Here is a 10044-nt window from a genome sequence, read left to right as displayed (position 1 = left end):
TATTTTGAATTTTCCCTGCAAAATTGGTGTTGTTTTTGCCATTTTCAGGGGTTGTACTTTAACGAACTCCTCCTAGAGATTTATTCAGATCAACACCAAACTTGGTCAGTGTAATTTAAAGCCATTTGCGATGTTAAATTGCGAAGGACTTGAGGTTTCGTTAAAGGGCGTGTCCATGGCGGCCTGACAAATTTCGATGTTTCGCCATGAAAAAGGAAGTTGCTGTAACTCAGACATACAATGTCCAATCTGCCCCAAACTTCACATGTTGGATGAGACTGTTGACCTGAACAGATCTACATGCCCATATTCAGTTATAGTCATAGCGCCACCTATTGGCAACAGGAAGTGACATATTTTACACTGTGAAAGACTATTTCTAGAACTTTTATGACATCAATGTCTTCTTTATGGTCAGTCTAATCTAAAGACCTGTGTGATGTTTAGTTGTGAAGATCTTGAGTTTTTGTTAAAAGGCGTGTCCATGGCGCTGTGACGAAGTTCGATGTCTCGTCATGGGAATGAAAGATGTTATAACTCAGGCATAAAGTGTCCGATCTTGCCCAAACTTCACATGTGTGATAAGGGTCCTGGCCTGAACAGATCTGAAGGCCAATATTCCATTGGGTGTGGCAAAATGGCTCGATAGTGCCACCTATAAACTTTCAACGGAGTGCATATGCACATTCAATGGAGTGCGCCTCGAGCTATTTTTCACGTACATGTACAAAAATCGGTACACACATGTAACACACCAATACCTACAAAAAAGTCTCTTGGTACGAAATCCGAATCCCATCAGGAAGTCGGTTATTTAGAATTTTCTCTGCAAAATTGGTGTTGTTTTTGCCATTTTCAAGGGTTGTACTTTAACAAACTACTCCTAGAGATATATTCAGATCAACACCAAACTTGGTCAGTTAAATCTAAAGGTGTTTGCGATGTTAAATTGCGAAGATTTTGAGGTTTCGTTAAAGGGCATGTCCATGGCGGCCTGACAAATTTTAATGTTTCGCCATGAAAAAGGAAGTTGCTGTAACTCAGACATACAATGTCCAATCTGCCCCAAACTTCACATGTTAGATAAGACTTCTGCCCTTAACAGATCTACATGCCCATATTCAGTTATAGTCATAGCGCCACCTGCTGGCAACAGGAAGTGACATCTTTTACGCTGCGACAAACTACTCCTAGAAATAGTATGACATTAATGTTTTTTTGTGGTCAGTCTAATCTAAAGGCCAGTGCAATGCTAAATTATGGAGTTCTTGTTTTTTTTTAAAGGGCGTGTCCATGGCGCCATGACAAAATTTGTTGTCTCTCCACAGTAAAGGAAGTTGTTGTAACTCAGGCATAAAATGTTCGATCTTCCCCAAACTTCACATGTTCGATAAGAGTCCTGCCCTGAACACAACTGAAGGCCAATATTCCATTATAATGATTGTGCCACCTGCTGGCAACAGGAAGATTGGCACATATATGGAATAACTTTGATATATTCCACTTATATTTATGAGTTTAAATGCATATTTCTCACCGCTCACCTATTTACTAAAGCCACTCGCTGCCGGTGAGCCCGGGTGCGAGGGCCCGTTCATCGCTGCTTGCAGCTTTAATTATTATTATTATTATTATTATTATTCCGCCTCTCCAAAATGAATCGCATTTTTGAGGGCCTAAACATGCTCAAAAAGTCATGAAACTTTGCACACACCTCAGAACTGGTGAAAATTTACGTCTGATATGGGTTTCAGAAGTGGGTGTGGAAAAATGGCTCGACAGCGCCACCTATAGACATTCAATGGTGTGCGCCTCGAGCTATGTTTCACGTTCATGCACGAAAATTGGCACACACGTAACACATCAATGCCTACAAAAAAGACTCTTGGAGCAAAATTCTAAACCCAACAGGAAGTTGGTTATTTTTAATATTATGAGCAAATTTTGTGAATTTTTTGTCATTTCCATGCGTCGTATTTTAACGAACTCCTCCTAGAGATTTCTTCAAATCAACACAAAATTTGGTTTGCCTAATCTAAAGGCCCTTGCGACGTTAAATTGCGAAGATCTTGAGTTTTCGATGAAGGGCGTGTCCGTGGCGGCCTGGCGAATTTCGATGATTCGCCATGAAAAATGAAGTTGCTATAACTCAGGCATACAATGTCCAATCTTCCCCAAACTTCACATGTATGATAAGATTCCAAAACCGGCGAATGGTCTGAAAGAAGAAGGGGTAATATATCAGTGTCTTCAACAAACGTAATGAAAGCTGGTGATATAAGCTGGTAATCAATGCGAGAGTAGGATTTATGGCGAGCTGAGAAAAAGGTATAGTTTTTGACGGCTTCATTCCTCAATCGCCATATGTCACACACGTTGACCTGTTTAATAAAATCCTTAAATAACTTTGAAGAGGTCTGATCCGAATGCGATATTTGAGATCTATCAAGTAAGGGATTTTGCACAGCATTGAAGTCACCTCCTATGACAAGGTAATAGTCATTCAAACTTAGTAAATTACTGACAAGATGTTGATAAAACCCACTATCATATTCATTGGGAGCATAAACTGAAATAAAGGCGCATTTAGTATTGGACCATGTACCAAGTATACAAGTAATACGACCATCTGTATCACTCCTAGTGCAATGTATGGAAAAAGTCAAAATCAAAACTCCTTTTGATTTCTTATCAGGGGAGGAAAAGGAAACTAATTTATAATATCTATTTTGAAATCTATGCACATCGCAAGTTTTCAGATGAGATTCCTGTATTAGTGCAACAGAGATCCGTTTAGATCTTAAATAATCCAAGCATTTAGTTCTCTTAATGGCGCCATTTAAACCGTTGACATTCCAAGACATTATATTAAGAGCCATAATTCAACTGAATTACTGTACATTTTACTAATTAAGAAACTAGAATTAGTGGACTTGTAAGGATATTTCATGGCATCTGAAACTATAAGAGAGCAACAACAAGAACGGAACAGAAAGGCAGTAAGCGGAGAGTGAGAACAAACTCTCCTACCTGCCATCACAACAAACTTGTCTGGATACATGGCCAACATAACAGAGGATCACCCGAGTCCAAGACCAACTAGGTGTCACAGTACACTAAAGTGGTGCCCAGCATAGTCGTGATATCAGTCTCCATCTTTTCCTGGAGACAGTGCACTGTTATCCGTTAACATTTCCACTGGTGTGCTGTCATGTAAGGGCAGAGGCGCAGCAAGTGCCTGTTGCTGGTCCGCAAAAGCTTCATCTTCAGCCGGCGTTTGGAGATGAGAGGTTGATCCGCGGTGCGTCACCTTGATCATAGCGGGATATATCATGAAGGAAGAGATCCCGAGTTGTGTGAGTCTTTACCTAGACTGATTCATCTCGCGTCTTTTCATGGTGGTTTGATTGCTGTAGTCGGGAAAGAAGAGAAGCAAGCTGCCCTTGTGTATTATTTGTCCCGCGGCTCGAGCTCCGTTGAGGATTGCGGTCCTGTCCTGGAAGCGAAGCAGTTTGAAGATTAGAGTACGCGGGCTCTTTCTGTTGCTGTCACCAATATATGTACGATGCGCCCTGTCGATTTCGATCGGCCTGTTTTTAAGTGACGGGATCCACGGTGGTAACTGCGCTTGCATGAATCCTAAAGCATCGCTGCCTTCTTCCCCTTCTGCAAGGCCGACAAGACGAATGTTACATTGACGGCTTTTACCTTCTAATCTCGCCACTTTGTCTTGAAGTGTGTCAACGGCTAGCTTAACTTCGGCAGAGTCTTGCTTAACTTTGCGAACAACTGTCTGGATATTGTCAAAATTATTACTGATCAGTCTCATCTCTTTCTCCAGCGATCCAATTCTTTCGGCGATCGGTTGAAATTCCTCCTTGAAAATTTCCCGAACGACACCGAACTGTAGCTTTAGCTCATCAGCCACCATGGCACGCAGCCCCTCATTAACAGGCTCTTTCTGTCGTTTTTTCTCCGGAGAAGATGGCAGAAGCTGTCGTTTAGCCATCACATAAAAATAAACGAATAAATATTACATTTTTGCTGAGAATATAACTTAGATGGATGGTTTATCGACACCGGGTCAGGGAGCTTCAGACTCAAGCTGCCATCTCTGTCAGCGGGTCACGTGATCTCTCGTCATTTCCATGTGTTGTATTTTATCAAACTCCTTCTAGAGATTTCTTCAAATCAACACCAAATTTGGTATGCCTAATCTAAAGGCCTTTGCGATGTTAAATTGTGAAGATCTTGAGTTTTCGTTAAAGGGCGTGTCCGTGGCTTTTGATGATTCGCCATGAAAAAAGAAAGTTGCTATAACTCAGACATACAATGTCCAATCTGCCCCAAACTTCACATGTTTGATGAGACTCCAAACCTGAACAGATTGACATGCCCATATTCAGTTATAGTCATAGCGCCACCTATTGGCAACAGGAAGTGACATATTTTACACTGCGATTAACTACCCCTAGAAATTTTATGACATCAATGTCATTTTTCTGGTCAGTCTAATCTAAACGCCAGTGCGATGTTAAGTTGTGAAGATCTTGAGTTTTCGTTAAAAGGCGTGTCCATGGCGCCGTGACGAAGTTCGATGTCTCGCCATGGGAATAAAAGATGTTATAACTCGGGCATAAAATGTTCGATCTTCCCCAAACTTCACATGTGTGATAAGAGTCCTGGCCAGAACACATCTAAAGGCCAATATTCCATCGGGTGTGGCAAAATGGCTCGATAGCGCCACCTATAAACTTTCAACAGAGTGCACCTCGAACTTTGTTTCACGTACATGTACAAAAATCGGTACACACATGTAACACACCAATACCTACAAAAAAGTCTGTTGGTACAAAATCCAAATCCCAACAGGAAGTCGTTATTTTTAATATTATGAGCAAATTTTGTGTCATTTTGGTCATTTCCATGTGTTGTATTTTAACGAACTCCTCCTAGAGATTTCTTCAAATCAACAACAAATTTGGTATGCCTAATCTAAAGGCCTTTGCGATGTTAAATTGCGAAGATCTTGAGTTTTCGTTGAAGGACCTGCCCGTGGCGGCCTGGCGAATTTCGATGATTCGCCACGAAAAATGAAGTTGGTATAACTCAGACATGCAATGTCCAATCTGCCCCAAACTTCACATGTTTGATGAGACTCCGAACCTGAACAGATTGACATGGCCATATTCAGTTATAGTCATAGCGCCACCTATTGGCAACAGGAAGTGACATATTTTACACTGCGACGAACTACTCCTAGAAATTTTATGACATCAATGTCTTTTTTGTGGTCAGTCTAATCTAAAGGCCTGTGCGATGTTAAGTTGTGAAGATCTTGAGTTTTCGTTAAAAGCCGTGTACATGGCGCCGTAATGAATTTCAATGTCTCACCATGGGAATAAAAGATGTTATAACTCAGGCATATAACGTCCGATCTTCCCCAAACTTCACATGTATGATAAGAGTCCTGGTCTGAACACATCCGATGGCCAATATTCCATCGGGTGTGGCAAAATGGCTCTATAGCGCCACCTATACACATTCAACAGAGTGTGCCTCGAGCTATGTTTCACGTACATGTACAAAAATTGGTACACACATGTAACTCACCAATATCTACAAAAAAGTCTCTTGGTACGAAATCCGAATCCCAACAGGAAGTCGGTTATTTAGAATATTATCTGCAACATTGGTGTTATTTTTGCCATTTTCAAGGGTTGTACTTTAACAAACTCCTCCTAGAGATTTATTCAGATAAACACCAAATTTGGTCAGTTAAATCTAAAGGCCTTTGCCATGTTAAAATGCGAAGATCTTGAGGTTTCGTTAAAGGGTGTGTCCATGGAAGCCTGACAAATTTCGATGTTTCGCCATGAAAAAGGAAGTTGCTGTAACTCAGACATACAATGTCCAATCTGCCCCAAACTTCGCATGTTAGATAAGACTTCTGTCCTTAACAGATCTACATGCCCATATTCAGTTATAGTCATAGCGCCACCTGCTGGCAACAGGAAGTGACATATTTGACGCTGCAACAAACTACTCCTAGAAATCTTTTGACATTAATATATTTTTTGTGGTCAGTCTAATCTAAAGGCCTGTGCAATGTTAAATTGTGGAGATCTTGAGTTTTTGTTAAAGGGCGTGTCCATAACGCCATGACAAAATTTGATGTCTCGCCACAGTAAGAGAAGTTGTTGTAACTCAGGCATAAAATGTTCAATCTTCTGTAACGGGTATGCAGATCATCAATTCATGGGTTAAATTCAGGTATGCAAATGAAACCCCTTTTTGCTTTAAGTGCCTGGCCTGGCGCCAGCCTGGCTGGACTTAAATTATTTACGATACCCATGCGAGCCTCAAAGGGGACATAAAATCCCCCCCCCCACACACACACACACACCTAAGCGCACACGCAAACGAACGTTTCTTTATGCTTTTTTTCATGTAAGTCCTTAATAATATGTATTTTGAATATGTTTTATATTTACTAGCGTATAAATTGGAATTGTTTCTCCTCACCAACTTTCTCAAAGAAAGCCATGTGCTGCAACCCCCAGTCCCTTGCAGCTCGTAAAATTGTACGACCACACAGGACTACACAGGACAGGAAACCTAATCCTTACAAAAGAATGGTAAAATGTACTAAAATGTAGTCTTAATGTGTATATTATTGTTTTTGCGGTGCATTAGAGGTTTCACATATAAATCGGGACTATCTGCAGTGTTATCATGTGTTAATCAAATCTTTAAATGTGTGTAATTCTGCATTTGAATGTAACTTCATGTTTTGATCATTTATATATATTTATATATGTTTAGTATTTTTCTAATCGTCATGCTCTGACAGACCCATTTATCTAGAGCAAAGTAATGAAAAATGTATTTAATCTGGAATTACGAACTTGCTAGAATATCCCTAATGAAATCGGACAAGCCCTAGATCATCAGGGGGTTGTCTCCACAGAGACAAAGGAACTTTTCCCTCCGCTTCAGATCACGGACGTTCATTGGCTGTTCCCTCAAAAAGAGGCTTGAATCATCTCAAGCTATAAAAGGTGACCGAACAAAGTCCGCCTCTCTCTTCTTACGCTGACTTCCTTCCCTCCTGCATCGACCCAGGTCGCTCCCGCGAGTCCCTCATATCGCGTTCTCTTCTCTTCTTCTCGTTCTTGGTTCTCGGACACGCTGCTCTCCTGTGCGACCCTTGGCGCGGCCTCAGGCCGTCCCCCCTCAGCACAGGGACTGAGAGGGGGAAGCCATTATCACGGCTCCTTCGGAAGCTTTCGTTTTCGTTGTTTTGTTTTGTTTTCTTTACTAATTTTATTCAACTATTCGCCTCTCCACACAAGGAAGACGAACTCTGGAACATTGTTTGTTGAACCTTTCAAATACCGCGCGAAGACATAACAAAGGACCACGTGACTCCACGCTCACGCCAAGACCCAGAGCAGCTCACACGCGCGCGTCGGTCTCCACGCTCACGCACGAGCAAGTATCACTTTTCTATGGAGATTTAAATGCTGCTTTAAAGTGTTGCTATGATCTGATTGTTGTTGGCTTCCAAAAAGGTTACTGACTGATTTTCATACCTGAGCTCATTCTGTGATCTCTCTCGCTTTCTCCATTTTCTCTCTCTCTCGCTCGCTCGCTCTCTTTCTCTCTCTCTCTCTCTCTCTCTCTCTCTCTCTTTTATTTGGATTCCGTTATGTCTTGTAAAGTTTACTGTCTGTATTTTCGTACGCATATTTACTCTGTGTGATTTGTAGTTTGATGTATTACTAGTTGAATTATTAAAAACCCTATATCCATGATTGGCTTGGACTCCACCCCACTCACATTACGAGTCACTGAAAGGTCTGAACTTTAGCTACAAGCTTTAAATTTAGAAACTAAATTTATCATAAGGATAGGATAATGTTTTCATGGCCAGAGAATATTTTTCCTTGAATTATAAGGAGTGATAACTTTATTGAAAATTGATAGGTCAACCTGGTTTGCTGGACAAACCACTGTTTGATTTGCAGTAATTTACAGTAAGAGATATCACAATAATTGATATGAAGAATGGAATATTGACATATTGAGTAAGTTACAGTGCCCTGTAATTAGTTATTGGTATAGACAATTGAGCTATTTTTCATAATCAATAAAATTAAATGTAACTGTCATCTGAGATATATATTAATCATATTCCTGATTAATTATTCAAATTCCCTATATATCATTTGAGTTAATTACTATGTAAAACTCATTGTTGTTACACTTCCCCAAACTTCACATGTTCGATAAGAGTCCTGCCCTGAACACATCTGAAGGCCAATATTCCATTATAATGATAGCGCCACCTGCTGGCAACAGGAAGATTGGCACATATATGGAATAAACCTTGATATATTCTACTTATATTTATGAGTTTAAATGCATATTTTTCACCGTTCACCTTTTTATTAAAGCCATTCGCTGCTGGTGAGCCCGGGTGCGAGGGCCCGTTCATCGCTGCTTGCAGCTTTAATGATAAATGTGTTTTAATAATGTTGAGGAACCAAATGTACGAATGTAGCATTACTGGCCACGAGTCCTTAATAGAGATCGCACATCAGCTGTGTCAGAGAAGAATGGAGCACGAGCGCAATCCTGTGATAGTCACAGGCAGTAAATATTGGAACATGTGAAGGATAAAAGGATAGCTTGAGGCACGAACACTGTTCAAGATCAATCATTCGATTCTTAGCGTTTTAAAATGATTACTGTCCGAGATCGGTGATTCATGATTCAAAAATCATGTTTCCAGATCAATGCAATGCATCATTAGAGTTTGTGTAATCATGTAATCGATGCATTGATAAAACAAGTGAATCGTTACACCCCTAGCTGATACTTAGATTACAACTCATAAAATAAAAATATGTGGAGTGGGACCAAGTGTACTGAATCTTACAAAAACATGTCACACTCAACTTTTTATAATTTTATACCATCCATCTTAGGTCTGCCCCCTAAGAGTCGACTAATTGTTAGCCAACCAGAAGAATCTTGGTTGACCAAAATTGTATTCGTTGCAGAAAAAATTAAATAAAATACACAGGAGAAGTCACACAGTCCGTGACTACCAGATCATTATGGCTACTCTATGCTAAGACAGAACATCAGGCAGGACATCTAAATGCTTGCCTATTATTAATCAACCTCAAATATGGCTTATCATCTGAAATATGTAAGTATTAGCAACTTTACATGGCTCAATCTAATGTTAACCAAGAGAAATGCATGCTGTTCAAGTGTTTGTGCTGCGTGTGGAAGATGATACAGTAGCTCACTGCAGGACAGATGGAGGCACCAGTGCGCTCACATGTAATACATCTTTCGAATATGTAAAGACTCTACATTTATTTGTGTGTGTATTTGTGTTAGCACAATACCACACTTTTGTAAAATAAAGCACACAGGATGCACTTTCTGCAGTCTCGTTCTATGAACTTGAGTTTGAAACTCTGTGTATATCTTTGTCTTACAGACATCTACTTTCAAATGAAACCGTTCAAATGGAAAACAAATTCTCAGATTATGTAATCCGTATGAAATGAGCATACAGGCACATTACTGCAGAGAAGATGAGTCAGTGTCGCCAACTTCAACTCAAATTATTAAAATGTTACAAAATGAAGTCTCCTTACTGTTTTTCACTGACACATTCATCATCATTACTTCTGCTGTTGCGCTGTGGCAGGCTTTATGCATGTGCCTGAGCGCTTATTAGGCTATGTAGACAAATAAAGGCTCATAATAATGATTTAAATGGTTAATTAATAAATGTGTGATTAGTTGACAAATGCATCAAATTAACAACTACTAGTCGACCAGAAAAATCCTTAGTCGAGGATAGCCCTAATCCATCATGATGACATTTTTAATTAATTTAATTAATTCAGATTTCAGTGTGTACTTAAACTTAAGTATAAAATTGCTGAAACTAGTACAACAAAATATTTGCTACTAAGCATTCATACTGTTTTTGTGGTTAGTTGGTTTGGCATATGT

General features: G+C 39.9%; 1 protein-coding gene across 1 annotated transcript in view; it reads right to left on the bottom strand.

The window, feature by feature from the left end:
* The window catches only part of LOC127977424 (genetic suppressor element 1-like), an 870445-nt gene that overhangs the window by 156865 nt on the left and 703536 nt on the right, over positions 1-10044 (bottom strand). The window lies entirely within an intron of this gene.

Source organism: Carassius gibelio, chromosome B18 (genome assembly GCF_023724105.1).
Source record: "Carassius gibelio isolate Cgi1373 ecotype wild population from Czech Republic chromosome B18, carGib1.2-hapl.c, whole genome shotgun sequence".
In the NCBI taxonomy this organism is placed as follows: domain Eukaryota; kingdom Metazoa; phylum Chordata; class Actinopteri; order Cypriniformes; family Cyprinidae; genus Carassius; species Carassius gibelio.
This window is presented reverse-complemented; position numbering and strand designations above follow the sequence as displayed.